This window comes from Heterocephalus glaber, unplaced genomic scaffold (assembly GCF_053883595.1).
Source record: "Heterocephalus glaber isolate CG9 unplaced genomic scaffold, H.glaber_assembly_v1.0 deba00000347, whole genome shotgun sequence".
In the NCBI taxonomy this organism is placed as follows: domain Eukaryota; kingdom Metazoa; phylum Chordata; class Mammalia; order Rodentia; family Bathyergidae; genus Heterocephalus; species Heterocephalus glaber.
In genome coordinates, this window is record NW_028258143.1 from 62,413,350 (window position 1) to 62,429,389 (window position 16,040).

Here is a 16,040-nt window from a genome sequence, read left to right on the forward strand (position 1 = left end):
ACTCCTTATACATCCTGCTAGAGATGAGCCTTACAAGGCGCTGTATGTAGTTTTTGGAGCAAGCATTTTTTGAGCACTTACCATATGCCTGGTTTGGGGATATAAAAATTGATTTGACATAGTGTTTATCTCAAGGGACCCACACCCATCCAATTATAGCCAAGGAAGTGCAGGCATTTACCACCATTGCTACAAGGCTTTCAGTAATATTTTTAAGTTTAACTGTGTAATTAGTCTACTGTAATCATAGCTTTAATTTATTCAAACTTTCTTTTCCTTTTTCTCTGTCTAGTCCCCTCTAGATTAAACTGGACTCAACTGAGCTTAGAGCTGTAAAAGCTGAAAGTTGAGTGCATGGTTGAATTTTTTGCTTCCTTGAGCCTTAAGAAGTTATATAGTCCATGTAGCAGTCTGTGGGATAGTTGCCCTGGATACACTTGCACATTTTGCCAGACTCTCAGAAAGATGTAACCCCTAATTAACCTTAAAATTAACAGGCTAATGGCAAGGATTTCAAAACAACTCGGGAAGAGAGGAAGAAAATATCCTGGAAAATGTAAATCTAAGGTAGTACTTGTAAACTTGCTGAGACAGTAAAGTGTTATGGGATTTCAACAGGCCAAGAGACTACAAAAACCAACACGAAAACAGTAATTGAATATATTTTTTTCCTTTCAGCTCTGTCTTCACATCTAAAAGCTTTGAAGGAAATTAGGAAAAAATGGTTTAAAGGTATATTTAGCCCAACATCTTATGGAATAAATATTAGGTAGTGCATTAAAGATGGACTTTGTTGTTAAAGAATTGTTGACAGCATGTTTTGACTAGTCCCTGCTTCCTGTCTTGCAAGTCATTTGGTTATGGTTTTCCAAAACTGTCTTATTCTCCAGAGTTAAAATGAATACTTTTTCAAGCATGACTCATGTTTTTGAGATATAATATTGGAGGGACAAAGCTCCCAATTTGTATTGGGCATGCTTTGTGCAGAAGTGGGGGAATAACTTATTAATAACTTATTAATACATAGCACTGTAGATTTCAATGGTGTTTACTTTTATGTCCAAATGTAAGAATGGTCAGTAAAGGATTTGAAACCTGTTAGAAAAAGGAGGAAAGGTCTCCTGACAATGGGACCTAGGGAGTGTTAACAATATTCAATTGGGAATAGATGCTGGGAAGAAAATAACTAGTGTACATAAATTTTTAAGAGGAAGACAAAACAATTTCAGAATGTTCTTATAGCAAGTTAAACATTTTGATTGTAACTAGCTCCAGCAATTTCTCCTTACCTCTAACTTTCTTCTTATCTTTTATCTACCCTTCCTGTTCTTTTGGGTGTTGCCCAGTAGATCAGCATAAATACCTGGGAAGTAAAAATCCCTGAAGTGCTTATTCCTATGAAAAGACAAGATGAAAGTAGATTCTTTAGGCTCTCAAATCAGTTGGCCTGTTTAATATGTTGTTAGTACAAAAAATTTATTCAGCTTCCACAATTCTGGCTTTCTCATTTCCCCTTCTTCCAACATAGCTTCTGTTTCATGGTGAATGAAATATTGCTTTCAGCAATTTCAAAGTAACTTCACCTTATCCACATGATTTTAGGGATCAGAGAAGAGGCCAGATTAAATATTAACCTTCAGCGGCATTGCTCATGCTGTCGCTCAGGCAAATGTGACTTTTCTGGGCTGATGTTTGGCAGGGGGTCCTATTTCCTTTAGCTCCAGGCTAGAAATTATGGAGTTTATGCAAAGTTCCGGTCTGCTTTGTGTGAAATTAAATGATGAAATGAGCACTGGAAACTTGGGAAGGTATTCTTTTTTATTTTATTAACCAAGGGAAGAAAACCTCTCTATTACAAGCTTGAAGGCTTTTTGTTCTTTTTTTTCCCCTTATTTTTCTACCTTTGTGCTCTTTTATTCCCTTTTATTTATTTATTTTAGTAGTGACAAGGAGAGGGGAGCAGGTGTTTCTAATACTAAATCCTACATCCCTTATGGGGTCTTTAGGTTTTCTAAGATTTTCTGACATCTTTGTGGATTGTCTTATAGCTGTAGGACTTTTCCCCCCTCTGTGATGTATGGATTGTGAAGTCACCGTGTAGATGGCATTCTGTTCCTGCGGATCACTGTGGCTTGTAGAAGACTGTGTTACAACCACTGTGTCCCAAAAGCAGTACTGAGTCTGATTCCACTGACAGGTTGAATTGCATATCATATTTGACCAATGTAAGTAGATTTAAGATTATTTTGATTAGAAGTTAAAATATTTAAAAATTTTTTCCATTGCAGCTCGTTTGTAAGAGGAACACTAGACATATTCTCTTACTTTTACTTTTGTAAATAGTATTTTATTATCCCTGGCTGGACTTGAAATTTCTTTCTTGTACAGAACTCAAAGTTTAGAGCATATTATTATAATTACCCTAAAGGTTCATCTTTTCTTTAATCACTGGCAGAACTGGGGATCAGAGATTTACTAAATTTCTTGAATTTTCACCCTCTCATTCCACATGTCTCTTGAGCATCGACTTGTTTTTATCTAGTTTATTTTTTCCCTTTTTTAAGTATTATAAAATGTTTATTATCTTTCAGAAAAAAAAGATCTGCTTTTTTCAAAGAAGAATGAGATGATAAAAATTAAGCTTAATAGTTTTAAGCTGACAATATTAAACCTCTGTTAGGACTAGCTAATCCTTTTTGCTGTGTAGTCTTTGAAAACCAGCATTATTATGTGCTACTTTCCTAGGGTTTGAATATTGTCACAATAGTCTCTTGGCTCTCAAAACCTTTCTAATGACTTAATCCAATTGTTTAATTACCCTACAATGTAAGTTGGAGTTAAAGAAAAGTAATTTGAAAATCTTTAACTGATATATTTTAATTTTATAACAACAGATCCTTGGTTCAGGGTTTGGCTGTTTTTATGTTCAGAGGAATATATGACCTTTTGGTGAAAATCGAAGTTAATATAATGGTTAGCATTTAAAAAAGTTTTGGTACTAACTCCTATTTAAATCTTCTTTTCCTATGGAGGATAATATTTTCTGAAGTGTTTTTATGTCTATAAGCAAAGGTTCTCCAGTCCCTCATGGAGCCTCCTGGGGCGTTCTCTGGTGATGTCCCACGGAGGGGTATGTGCTAAACAATGTCTCTAATTCCTTATTTGTACCCCTGTCTCCTTTCTTGTTTTCTTTCTCACCTATTTCTTTTTGCCTTGGCCCTGAATTCTTTTCTTATGCAGTGGAACTGCTAGAATCCCTGCTGATAAGTCTCAGCTAGAGACATCATTTCCTGCAGTGAGGAGGAAATGTTGCAGCTTCCTCTTGATTGATAAGAGGTACAGAGCCCTGCTGAGCAGCTGCAAAAAGCAAATCCCTGCTTCAGCAGAAGTGGGTATTCTTAAGGAATTGATCTCAACCTCAGAGCTTGCCTCTCTTGCAAGGTGTCAATGACTTGGTGAACAGAAATGGCCCTTATTCAAGATGTGGCCAGATCCACTGTGAAGTGATCATGCCAAGTTGGAAGGGGACCACTGGGTGCTGAGACTGTGTTATTGGTTATGATTTATGTTGATAATAAGTACAGCTACATTGCCATAGCGGCCTTTACATTGAGTTGTTTTTGTTATGACTGCTATTGTTCAAGAATTGCATTTTTCAATTAAAAGAAGTACTTTAGATACATTATCTATAATACTCATTTTTAATGATAACAACGGATATGGAAAGTAGGCCAGAGCATAAAATTAAAGATATTTGAATACTTATAGTGCAATCAAGTCAAAATTACTGTTGCCTTTATCTGATGCTGGATTATGTGAGAAACAGCACAAGAACATACGTGCTTTGGAAGTTGAAAGTACATCAGATTTTGACAGCACAACTGCATAAATTACTAAGTATTTTGGATGATTTCCTTTCTCTGTGTATCTTCATCAAATAAAAATAATGCTTGCAAAGATGAGTTGTGAACTAAATTAGAATGAATAAACCAATATTGCAAATAACTTCTTAAATGTGTTTGATCTTTGAGAGCATAAATGTAGTGTGTATTTGAAATAGTGCCCTAGGTAAGAGTGAAATATTATTCTTAATATTTAAAGAATGTATGTTAACTGGCTGCAGAGTAGAATCAACTAGAGGGAAATAGAGCTAATTAGGTAAATATCTAAGCATATAAAATTATTTGGTTCGAGGGAGTGGTAGGTATAAAATGTAGTTTTATTTCTCAAGTATTTTTATGCCTTGTTAATATTAGAATGTAGTAACTGGATTTGGAAGTACATGACTAATCTATATGACACAGATGAAATAAGAAGGCATCAACTTAGAAATACTCTAGTTTCTTGAGCACGCAATCCTAGAGTGAGTGAATTAAGGGCATAATTAGAATAAGATCAAATGTGACAGAAGTCTAGGCTAAAGATAAACTTCATAGGCCTACTCCTAGTTTTTTGGTGAAGTGACCTGGCTTGACTTTTCACGATACAGTACTGTGTTAAAAAGTTACCGGGGGCCAACTCTAGATGTGCAAATAACAGTCCTGCCAAAATATTCACACTGCAGCTCGTCCTGTGATGTGTTATATGACATCTCATACAGGGCATTGCAGATGTAATGAAGGCTATGGGTTTAAAAACAAGGAGATGCACTGGGTTATCTGGAGGAGGTGCGTCTAATCACATGAACCCTTAAAGGCAGAGGAGGGCAGAGGACATGAGGCAGAAGAAGACTGAGGAGATAATGAAGGGAGGAAAAGCGAGGGAGCCCCGGGATTTAATGAACTCACAAGGAGCAGTACAAGATTCTGTGAGCTCAGTGTGACTCTTGGCAATGGCCAGCAAGGAAATGGAACCTCAGCCATATGAAGGCAAGCAGCTGGATTCTGTCAGTCACCCAAATGAGCTTGAAGTGGTTCTTTCCCAGAGCTCCCAGGAAGGAACTGGGTGCACCAGCCTTGTGGCCCTGAGCTAAGCACTCAAGGATGCAAAAACCGTAGGATGTGGGACAAGGGGCTTGGGGTTCAGCCCCTGACAGCAGGTAACCCACTCGCAGCTTTGCATGAGAAAATCTCTTCCTGCAACTTTTCTGATAGGAAACCCTCTCTTGAGTAAAAGCATTAAATTGACAGCTTTGCTCTGAAAAGTTTAAACTCAGGGGTGGGTTGTAATTGTGAATAAATGTTGAACCATTTTATTCTTTTTCTGTCCACAACCCCATTCCAGCTCAAGGCCAGCCATCTAAGGAAAGACAGGCAGCAGTGCACTCCAAAAGCAGCCCCTCTGATTCAGTAAACTGTCATGTCCAAATCTCAGAAGCCACATGGAACCTACTTCCACCCATCTCCAAACACCAATCACAGACTCAAGAGCGATTGCATGTTATCTATATGACTGCCCTGACTGGTTTTGCTCCTGCCAAAACACATGGGAGCCTCAGTTATGGAAAGGCCCTCCTAGTGGAGAAAGTCTGGGAGCCCAGTACAACCCTCTCCAAGCTGAATATACCCATTCAGCATCTTCCCAGTGTGCTTTGTCTGGTTCAACCTCTGAATGAAGCTTTTCCCACAGGAACTGCACTTTTAGGGGTTTCTCTCTGGTGTGCCATCTGGTGCTGTGGTCAAAGGCTTTCCCTCAGCCTTTGCAGTCAAAGGGTCTGTCCTCAGTGTGGAACTTCTGATGATCAGTGTGGAGAGAAGCTGTCCCACATTATTTACGTTCACATCCCCATGCGCCAGTCTGGATTTTCTGGTGCTGGTTAAGGTATAAACTCAAGAAGGCCTGCTCACATTCCTCACACTCATAGAGTTCCCCAGTGTGGATTCTCTGATGCTAAGTGGGGTTGGACATCTGGTTGTAGTGCTTTGTGCCTTCATTGTAGATGTATGAACTCTCCAGTATGAATTCTGTGATGCTGAATAAGTGAACTGAACTGAGTCTCCCACACTCACTAGACTCAAGGGTCTCTGCCGGTGTGAATTCTCTGGTGGTCAAAGAGGTCTGAGTGGTGGCAGAAGCCCTTCTTGCAGGCCTTCACTGGAACTACTTCACTTCCATGTGGACCTAGTATTACTGAATAAGGTAATACTGAATAATGCACTCCAGGTGAAGAATTTCCCACAATTGTTATGCTCAGAGGGTCTTTCTCCTGTGTGAATTTTCTGATGGCAGGTGAATGAGTAAGGAGCCCTTACTGAAGCCTTTCTCACACACTTGCATTCAAAAGGGTTCTCTCTGGTTTGAACTCCCTGGTCAGAGGCAGATCTGAGTTGTGACAAAATGTTTTCCCTCCCCGAGAATGCAGAATGGCTTTTCTCCCAATGCACTCTCTGGTGATCAGTGAGGTTTGCAAGTGAATGAAATCTTTCCCACAGAATGCCACACATGCAGCCTGTCTCCAGTGTGTGCTTTCTGGAGCTTGGTGAGGTATTAGATCTGACTGAAGCCTTTTCCATAATGACCACATTGTAAAATTGTCCTCTAGTATGAGAAATCTGATGTCTGATGAGTTCTGAATTAAATAGGAAGCTTTTGCCACCAACACTGCAAGGATGGGGCTCCTCTTCTATAAGCTCTCTTTGAAGTAGAAGCAGGTTTGAGTTCAGAATAACATTTTTTCCTGGCATATTACCCACCTGGGCTCTCCTGGATTCTCCAGGGGGTCACGGTCACTTGCTTAAAGCCCCCTTGAGAGGGGGGACTCCCTAGGATCTGGGTTCCCTAACAGCTGCCCTGGTCTGGCTTTATGGTCTTCCCTCAACTTAGGGGTGGAGGACTCCAACACTGAGTCTGCCTGACATCATCTTATGGGAATTGTCATTCTCAGACATTCAGGCTTTAGAGCCACCTGCGTGTCACCAGCTCCTATAGCAGAGTCTGAAGCTGAGTCCAGTTAGGGCTTTCTGACTTCCAGTCCTTTGGCCCTTTGACTGGTTTTGTTATTCAGTTCCCTGAATCAAGACTTACTTTCATCTTGTAGTGGAAAAAGCTTGTAGGGATTTTAATATTGAAGACTTTTTGTTTTTTTCTTGTGACCATTTCTTCTATGATATAGATGAATATAAATTCTACTACTTCTGTTGTTCTCCATTGGCCAGAGGAAAGTAAACAACTTGATTGTGTTCAGAGCCTGTCTCATGCCTCATTAGGTACTGGGGGTAAGCAAACGGCAGCAGCGTTGCCTAGCTCTGCAGAAACATCTGATTTATTTTTATGATCAAGTTATAGTCTTTAAGACATGAACACCAGAGTCACAAGTGCTGCCATATACATTATAAAAATGAAGGATGATTTCTCATATGTTATGAAATAACCCATGCATGTAATTCCTGTGAGGAGGAGAAATAAATAGTCTTTTAGAACAAGTTGACTTTTTTAAGCCATGTTATTCAGTTTTCTTTCCAAAAATTCAATGATTTGGTTGCCTTGGTAAACATTTAAAAAGCACAAAAACATCAGCAGCTACATCTCAAAATGGTGTGAGAGTTCAAATTTTCCTGGCTTAAAATAAAATCTTTTCATCCCATTTGGATACTGAAATTTCTCTATTTGGAAAAATGTACTCATTCTCCAATCTAAGCAAAGTTCTTATGTTTAGAAATGTATATATTCAAATTCTTTCACTCTTGATGAATGAATGGAAGCATCCACTCGTAAAAAGGGGTGAGTGAAGTTAGCTTTTGAGGACCTGAGATTAAGAACAGGATGCCATTTGGCTCTATGAAATAATAATAATAACCCTACATTTTGTAATATTTTACCATTTGCAACTTGCTTTGTCTTAATAAGTGTGACTGAGAGTTTTCAGTCATTATTTCTCATATAAGAAGACTGTATCTGAAGTTAACTTTTGTGGTTATTAAATGCCAGAACCACAGGTTGAAATTCAGTTTTCCTTCAGTTATAGTCCTTGTGATATATAGTTCATGATCTGATTTCTTTATGGAATAGCAGAGGTCGTCTGAGCTCTACCATCCAAAGGTTTCTACTGAGATCTTACCCACTCATCCAAAGCCCAATACAGCATCACCATTCCCCTCAAAACTGGCTTCCCCTTCTAAATTTTCTATTTCTACTGATGGTATTTCATTTCTCATTACCTTCTCCATTAGGGCTCAAACTTGATTTTAGTTATTTATAATTGCTTGCACAAAAGGCTTTGAGGTCTTGGTGTACTTAAAGCATCAAAGTCAGAAATGAGCATCAAAGGTTCTGAGTTCTAATTTGGGCTCTTTAAACTTAAGAAGTCTGCTACCTTCAACAGATTTCTTATTCAGCAATTGGCAAAATATTTCTCAGGGAGCCTATGTAATGCGAAGTATCATATTAGGCACAGTGCATTAACAAGTTGGAAAAGTTACTTTTCTCTATGGATCTTACAGCTTGCTTCCACAGATGAGGTTTATTGAAAAGGCACAGTTTACAATGACATTTGAGTACAATAAGACAGGAGGTCATTGCATCTTTAAGAAGCATCATTTTCTAGTCCTCTTCTTATTTTTCTTTTGCAATAAGAACCAAACGTTTATAGAGGTAAAATGCCTTGTAATTAGGGTCCTAAAGCAGAGTAGCTTAGACTTGGGTGATTGGTATTTGGGCAAGTACTTTTTCTGCTTTAACCACAATTAGTTGCAACAGGAGTTGGGCAGACTGTTAATGCAGTGTGTCCAAAGAAGGAAAAGATGCCGTATTCAGAGGAAAGGACATGAAGGCGATAAAATCTGAACTAGTCCTTGAAATATGGACAGGATTTAGGTAAAGGGTCCATGGGAAGGGCTTTCTAAGAGTACCATATGGGACAGAGCAGATCAAGGATTGAATATCTGGTACTTTCTTCTGTTGGAAAGTCTTAGGAAGTAAAGTTTGGAATGAAATAATTGTGACATTTTAGGAAAATTCATTTTGTGGTAAAGAGCAAGATTGATTGTAGCATGTGGGAAACTAAAAGAAGAGAGGTCAAGTAGGTTATTGGAGCAGTTTACGTATAAATAATGAATGTTCAGTGGATGTGGTAAGTTGTAGAAATTAAAAGAAGGTATAGGTAGGAGAACTCCTAAAGGAAGGACAGATGGGAATTAATGACAGATTAGGTTCAGGAGGTGAAAGACAAGATGTAGGCAGGAACTCAGGTTTGAGCCTTGATGGAGACAATGATGAGAAATGATGTACCAGGAGCAAAAAAGGGAAAATCATAAGGAGAAGCCAAATTTGCGGGGAAGATGATGACTGTATTGGGCTTCAGGTGAACATCTGAGAGGAATCCTTTGCAAAGCAGTAGAGAAACACAAGCAAAAATGACACTGAACTGGAATTATCTGCATAAAAAGCCGATCATTGAGGTATGATGGTGGAATTCAATGCTGAGAATGGGAGTACACACAGAGGGAGAGTTGAGAAACACCTGTCTGCAGGAAAGACAGAGGAGAATCAGTCCAGGAAGTCCAGGCTCCAAAGGGTCCAGCTGGCTAGAAGCAGGAAAGTCAAAAATGTGCGAGAGGAAGATTCCATTTCAAAAAATAGAAAGTGGCTAATGCTAACGAGAGTAACATGTCATATTTAAAGAAAAAAATGATAGGAGTTATGGATAAATCTAATAGTCCATGTAGAACATGCCTAGGAGAGCTATTTATTAAATCTTGCTGCCTAGCCCTGTCGGAATGCGTGGATGGCAGACATTCCTAGAGCTTGGTCAGAGTTCGGTTTTCCATATTCCCTCAAAAGTAAAGAAACAAGTCCTTGCAAATACTACCTAGCCAAGTAAACAAGATATATAAAAATACATAGATATATAAAAAATCACTTTTTATTCCTAAATATATCAATTTCCCTTTCATTGCAATGAAATGTTTCATTTTCATTTTTTATTTCACTCTTATTTTGTTAAGCAGCATTCCTAATAAGAGCAAAAAGGAATTGGATGAATGTTCTTTAATTTCTCTGAGAAGTATAATTCTAAAGAGAAAACAAATAGATTTCGACAAGTAGACAAATGAGATTTATTTTCAGAGAAGACTGACTTAGTAATTCTAATTAAGATGATTTGAAGTGCAGGATATTTTTTTTTTTGTTTCCTGAACCAGTTTGGAAAAAAGAAAGAGGAATCTTTAAAATAAGCATAGTGGAGTTTCCTCTTCTTTTTTTTAATTGGTAAGAGTAAAGAGAGGTGTGAATTGCATTACAATTTTAGATGTGTGGAGATTTTAATAAGAAGTTTAGTAGGTTTGCTGTGAACTCTTGACATTCAAAGTTAACATAATTTTCATTTTCTTTTTGTATCTGTTATTAGACACATACTTGGAATTAATTTCCAAAACTTAGTTTGCCTTAGAGCTTCCTACTGCTTTTTTTATGTCTTCATATCTACTGTCAAATGATATAAAATATTTAACACATGAATTATCTTAGATATCATAATATGTCAACAAAAATAATGTTGATTTTCTGCATATATAAATAACTTCTTAAATTTTATGAAACTCTTGTCAAGACTGAAGAAAAAAAACTGTCAAGATTTTCAGGTAACATCTAAAGGATTTTAAAGTCCAGATAAATGTATCAAGCAAGTATTTTACTCCAATTTAATTCAAATTAAAATCAATTTTACATTATCAATTATGGGCAGGGGGGATCTGAACTAAACCATTGGCAGTTATGACACAATGCAGGGGAGGTTTTGATTCCCAGAAATCAATACTGTTTTTACACGTGTGTGTGTGTATTTGTTGTTGTTGCTTAGTTTTGTTCAATAATTACTACTAGGTGAACCATAGATCTGCTACTCTGGTGATAGTTGCATATACATTTTGGGAATAGCCTCAATGACAGTTGTTGTATCAGTCAAAATTGAATGTGGTATGCAATATTCATCTTGTGCCACTGCCTATGAGAGGTGAAATTTTGCAGGGTCATGTCAGCTCTGAGTTCTACCAGACAATCATGGATCTGCTTTTGATCTCCTTAAAATAGATGAATTATTTGGCTTAATGTCTCATATCATAAGATTACACACTCAGTTTGTAATTGCTGAAAAGCCATGGATGGTGATATTAAAATTTATAGTGATAATTTAACTTTTAGGAAATTGTTCAGACCTAAGCATATATCTCTTAAGAGAAATGAAATGTAGATTCCATCAGGAATTGTATTAGTCAAGGTCATCAGAAAAATAGAATCAACAGGAGACAGATATAAATCCCTATCTTCTTTCTTCCTCTCTCTTTCTCTCTCTCCCTCACTCTCTCTCCCCATCTAGAAGGAGATTTGCTCTAAGGGAAGGACTCACACAATGACACAGTTATGGATGCTGAGAAATCCCACAGTCTCCTATCTGTGAGTTGGATCCAGGAGAGATGCTGGTGTACGTTGAAGGGCTGAGAGCCAGCGAGCTGATGGTACAGATTTCTGAAAGCCCAAGGACCAGAAGCATCTAAGGGCAGGAGATCAATGTTCAGGCCAAGTACCAGGCAGAGAGGAGGCCAATCCCTTCTTCCACCTTTCTGTTCTACTCAGGTCCTCAAAGATGGGATTAGATTGGAAAATGCCCACCTACAATGGAGAGGCCACCTATTTTACTCAGCCAACTAATCCAAACAGTAATCTCTTAGGGAAGCACCCTCAAAGACTCATCCAGAACATGTGCTTACCCTGGTGTCTGGGCATCCCATGACCCAGTCAGGTGGACATTAAATCTACTCTAGGAGGAATGTATAACAAATGACTTAAGATGATTTCAAAGCAGGAGTTTTTGCCTCAAAAAGTTGTTTGTTTATCTCAAGGCATTACAGGCCTGAAAGGAACTGTGCTAGAAGTCCAGCACACTTCCTTTGTAGGGTGAGTACTGTAATCCTTTCACCCTTTCATTCAACCTCTGTTCCACCTTACTTTGACACTTTATAATTGTGAGTAGGGCTGTACTGAATTTAAATTGTGAAAAAGTTACACAAAGTTTAAAGTGTTAATGACTAGTTAAACCATTATTTTGAAATGACAAAAGAAAGGAACATAATGAAAGGAAAATAGGATTGCACAGTAATTTCATGAAAAAATGCCTCTGTTTAATGTTTTGTAAAAGAAGTAGGAAGCATTTTCAGTGAAAACTGCTAATTATTTTGGTTTTCCATAATGAAAACCTGCTATGTTGTTTAAATGTCTCTGTTCATTAGTTTATTTTGTGACATAGGCACATTTGCTTGCTTTATGTATTTTCTCATTTCTCTGCATTAAAATGAAGGCAATATCATGATTGATGAATTTAGAGTTATTTCACAATCATGGCAATAATCTCTTGATCATGAGAATTGATAACTTAAATTGTGCTACTTTAGAATAAGAAAGAATATTCCAATCACCATTCAGGTCCTTGTTTCATTTATCACGATGTATCTTGGAAAATGGTTCCTTGTCTGCTCTGTCAGAAACATCTACAAATCAAATAATTATTGATATCTCCTTGGTGACTTAAGTCTAGAATAAATTTAAAGGTTACTAAAGAAATTAACCTTGGTAACAATTGTTTTTGTCATGCTCCTGGCTCTAAGAAATGATTTAATTGTGCATGTCTGCGGCCGTGCCATTCAAACCAGAAACGGAACAAGGTTGGAAGGTCAAATACCAGAAATAGCATGTCCCATCACACTTAAACAAGGCAGGTTTAAGAATATTTCGGAGCCCAGACTTTTCTTAAGTTTGATCAGATTGGGGACTGAGAATTTATGCTCCCCCCACACCTGCTCTTGGCTTTGCCTTGCCGCTGATTTACTGCTTCTTCCTTTCTCCTCACCAACCCTTCAGTATGCGGGAGAGGTATGCAGCAGAGGTTTATAGCTGGACTCATAAACACTTCCTGGTCAAGTTCCTGCTGCAGATTTGGGTGTGGAGATCGATCTCTGATTTAGAGCCCAAGACCTCTGTTCTTGACCAACAAGTGCTGTCTGCCCTTCTCACTGCTCACTCAAGGGCAGATGAGGTGCGACTCATCAGGCGGTGACGGGCACAGTCTCACTGTAGGCAGCCACAGGTCTGGCTAGGGAAGTCCACCAGCCCGGGAACCCGAGGTCCCAGCTACTGGCCTTGTGTCCAAGCTCACTAAGCCACACTGATGCTTTGGAGTTCTAGAATATATGGACCAGAACTCCTCCTGCTCTTTAAATCCATTCAGAAATGGCCACAAAGTATTAGCAGGCAGAGAAAAAGAAATGTAGATAGTAAATGAGTGATTTCCCAGAAATAGGCTAAGCAAAACAGACATGTAACATTCAGGACTTTTGTATGTGTGTGCTGTACTCAGTGCTAGACATTTTCTTTTTTTTTAAATTAAATTCTTTTATTGGTACATTTTAGGTATACAACAACACAATTACATTTCTCATTGGGAATTGTACCTTTACATAATGCATCTTGGTTCTTATTTTTCCCCATTCCTAGCCCTCCCTTCACCCCCTCCACCCTTCCCTATTTACAAAGACTTTGTTTCCATTTTTTCCATTTCTCAGCATTTTTCCTTTCCCTTCTTTCCTTTCCCCTGCCCCTCCCACTACCCCTATCCCTTTGGACCTTTTCTTCCTATTTTGCATTATCAATTATTCATTCTAATCATTGGTACCTTTTAGGTATACAGTATAATGACATTCATCATTGGAAATTTGCACCTTTACATAGTCTCTCTTGGTTCTTATTTTTCACCCTTGCCCAGCCCTTCCTTCAACCCCTCCATTCCTCCTTATTTACAAATATTTTGTTCCTATTTTTCCATTTTCTCATATTAATCCCATTCCTTTCTATCTTTTCCCCTAGCCCTCCCACTTCCTTCCCCTTTGCCCCTTTTCCTCCTATTTCACATTATCTATTATACATTTAGTCCTTATTTACACTTTCAGTTTCTCACACCAGAGAAACTATTCAGTATTTATACATGTGTGTCCTATTTATTTCACTTAAGAGTATTCCCTTAATGTGCATCCACTTAGCTATAAATGTCTCTAATTTCTCATTTTTTATGGCTGAGTAGTATTCCATTTTATAAAAAAACCCACATTTTCTTTATCCAGTCTCCAGTTGATGGGCATTTGGGCTGTTTCCAAGATTTAGCTATTACAAACTGTGCTGCTATGAACATGGGTGCACATATATCACTGTGGTATGATTCTTTTAATTCTTTGGGGAAGATCCCCAGCAGTGGAATAGTGGGGTCAAATGGGACTTCCAGTCCTAGTTCTTTGAGGTATCTCCATACTGATTTCCACAGTGGTTGCACCAGTCTACACTCCCACCAGCAGTGGAGCAGGGTTCCTCTTTCCCCACAGCCCCGCCAGCATTTGTTATTGGTTGATTTCATGATAACAGCCATTCTTTCTGGAGTGAGGTGGAATCTCAGTGTTGTTTTCATTTGCATCTCTCGAATGACCAGTGATATTGAATATTTTTTCATGTATTTATTTGCTATTTCTACTTCTTTGTGTGAGAAATGTCTGTTCATTTCAGATGCCCATTTTCGGATTGGGTCTTTAAATTTGGGAGGTCTGATCTTTTAAAATTCTTTATAGATTTGAGATAGTAGACCTTTGTCTGAGGAAGAGCAGGTGAAGATTTTTTCCCACATTGTGGGTTGAGTGCTAGACATTTTCATAAAAGTTTTTTCAAGCAATTCTTTTTTTTTGTCTTTTCACTCTGTGTGCTGTCAACTAGGCCACTCTCCTCTTGGATTTGTTAGCTGCTTGCCCTTTTATGCATTTGGGCATCATCCAATTTAGACCATCTCTTTAAGATTTTTCTAGGTACATTAGCAGTGTAGGTGAAAAAGAAGAAAGGGAGTTACTATAGGTTGTGATTTAGCGCATACACAGAAAAATTCTTTCTTGGATGAGGCCATTTCTTTCTTACCTTAAGAAGCTGTTTATTTTTCCTCTTTCTTATTATATATTTACATACTCCCTATAATGGTTAATGTGATATCATTTACATTTTGAAACATATAAAATTGTATTGTAACAAGAGAAGAAAATTTTCTTTTGTAGATTTCAAAAAACCAAGTGACACTTTCAAGACTTGTAAAAAGAAACATCTGTATCTGGTTGATACTAGTTCTTTCTGCTGTCCCCACCCTCTCTTGGGTCTCCTTTCTCTGTGTTGGTGTATTCTCCTGCACACACTCTCCATATTGCCTAAGGGAAAACTGCTCCTGCAGCTCCAGGTTGTATGGTTCTGAAGTTCATGATCTTATTGCCACCTGTAAGAGTGCCTTTACATATGGCTGTGGGGAAAGTTCCAGCAACACTTTTGATTGTCCTGGCATAGGGAAAGTTCTCCCTCCTGGGACTGAGTTGACCTTATCCAAATCCTATGAACCAAAGATGAGTACTATGGGGAAAGTTAGACCCTAAAGGAAAAGTATATGGCTAAAGATCTACTTCAATAAAAGTGCTGCTTAGGATGATAGGCACTGAATGAAGTAGGAAAAACTTCAACTGATTGTAATCTTCTTCTAGGCTGTTTTTTGGACTCATTGTAATGGAAAGGACTCTTGGGCTTATGGTGGGTAAGCCTGATTGAGTCAACTTGATTGGCTTGGAAGCCACCTAGAGGATTAGTAAAGCAGACTTATGGATGGGTCAGTGGGGCATGACCTCAGGTACTTTATCTGATCCCTTGTTCCTTCCTCTCTGGTGCTATTCCTCTGCTGTACTTCCTGGTCACGATGAACTAAGCAGCTTCCCTCTGCTATACGCTTCCACCATGATGTTCCTGAGCCTTGGAGCCAGCAACTATGGAGTGAATCCTCTGAAACTGTGAGCCAAATAAACTCTTCCTTCTTTAAGTTGAGGGTATCAGATATTTTTTCCTAGAAATGGGAAAGTGACTAATACAGGGCTTGTAATTTTATATGATCTCAAATGGAAACATTTCTTGATTTGATATGCAGCATATAAATAGGATTTCTACCTCTAAGACAGTGATCTTCACTATGAAAAAGTAGTAGGTTAATGCCTTAAAATTTGGATAACAGAAGAATTATTCATTTTGTTTGATCCCTGTAGGCTAGAAGATTG

At 38.2% G+C, this 16,040-nt stretch overlaps 1 protein-coding gene across 7 annotated transcripts in view; it reads left to right on the forward strand.

Moving 5' to 3' along the window:
- The first annotated feature begins 263 nt into the window (after positions 1–263).
- Positions 264–16,040, forward strand: part of LOC110346362 (uncharacterized) — a 316,545-nt gene continuing 300,768 nt past the window's right edge. For 2 of the 7 annotated variants that reach the window (XM_087201362.1, XM_087201347.1), the window contains exons 1-2: positions 271–1,808; positions 2,049–2,225. The gene's annotated coding sequence lies outside the window, so the exon portion shown is untranslated. Of the gene's footprint in view, positions 1,809–2,048; positions 2,226–16,040 lie in introns of all 7 variants that reach the window. The other 5 variants (XM_087201375.1, XM_087201365.1, XM_087201353.1 and 2 more) reach the window with 4 other exon arrangements.